This window comes from Sinocyclocheilus grahami, unplaced genomic scaffold (genome assembly GCF_001515645.1).
Source record: "Sinocyclocheilus grahami isolate Dianchi unplaced genomic scaffold, SAMN03320097.WGS_v1.1 scaffold5115.1, whole genome shotgun sequence".
In the NCBI taxonomy this organism is placed as follows: Eukaryota; Metazoa; Chordata; class Actinopteri; order Cypriniformes; family Cyprinidae; genus Sinocyclocheilus; species Sinocyclocheilus grahami.
The window spans coordinates 10,934-11,984 of record NW_015509887.1 but is presented as its reverse complement, the minus strand read 5'-3'; the positions used below and the strand labels follow the sequence as shown (position 1 = coordinate 11,984).

Genomic DNA, 1,051 nt, shown 5'->3' with positions numbered 1-1,051 from the left:
CTCAAAACATTTCATGGTTTTGTCCAGATGTCACTCTGATCAGAATATGAATATCTTCCCTGAAGACAAAAGATGCACTGTTGCACATAATCTGACTACAGTGTTAAATTAGCCAAGCTTCTATTATCTAATATCTAATATAAACAACTCTACAACAGTGGTAAACAACCTCTTGGTGACCTACCATCCTGCAGAGTTTAGCTCCAATCCTAATAAAACAGACCTGATCCAGCTAATCAAGGTGTTGAGGATTGTTTAAAATTACAGGCAGGTGTGTTGAAGCAGGGTTGGAACTGAAGTCTGCAAGAAGGTAAGTAGCTCACCAGGAGCAGTGGTGGCTACTCCTGCCCTATTTGTTTAATAATATGGATGTGGACTTGAGCAGTATAAAGCTGTGCTTATATGGCTACCCCAAAACACACATCCTCCTGGTTGATTGTTAACAGTATAAACTTCTGCACATATAATATTACAAGACACCTGGCCACACTGACATCTTATAGTTGTGTTGAAACACCAAATGCTTACAGAGATCAATTCAATGCAGTACAGCAGGGGTGGGCAAATCTGGCTCTCAGGGTCCATTATCCTGCAGAGTTTCTTTTTCTGGACAAGACAAGGCAGTGTATCTGCATTTTGAAGCATCATATGTGCCAGAACAGTAAATATTTTGAAACATAAATAAGAGGTTCAATGGTTTTGCGATCTTTTTCAACTTTGCAACTATCGGGGAGAATTTTATGTCAAGCTGAGATGCTGTTGTGGTCTCCACTAGTTCAGAACTAATAATTAGTACCAGAGAAACACATACTGTATAGGTGACTACAACACTCAAGTTCACTTTGGTTTTGACTGCATTGTGGAAAAGAACTATCTTGATTAGAACCATGCAACTGAGAAAAAGTATATGAAGGCATTGCTTTGATTGCATCCAAACAAAGCTTGAACTGTTTTCCATTTATCAATGCCACTACCCATTTTCCTCATTTCCAAAGTCCAAACAAAGAACCAAAACAAAGAAAGCACTTGTTTATCAGTGAATTATTAAAAT

General features: G+C 38.2%; 1 protein-coding gene across 1 annotated transcript in view; it reads right to left on the bottom strand.

The window, feature by feature from the left end:
• Positions 1-1,051, bottom strand: part of LOC107577099 (voltage-dependent R-type calcium channel subunit alpha-1E-like) — a gene marked incomplete at both ends in the record, with an annotated part of 5,011 nt that overhangs the window by 1,679 nt on the left and 2,281 nt on the right. The gene's annotated exons all lie outside the window — the stretch shown is intronic.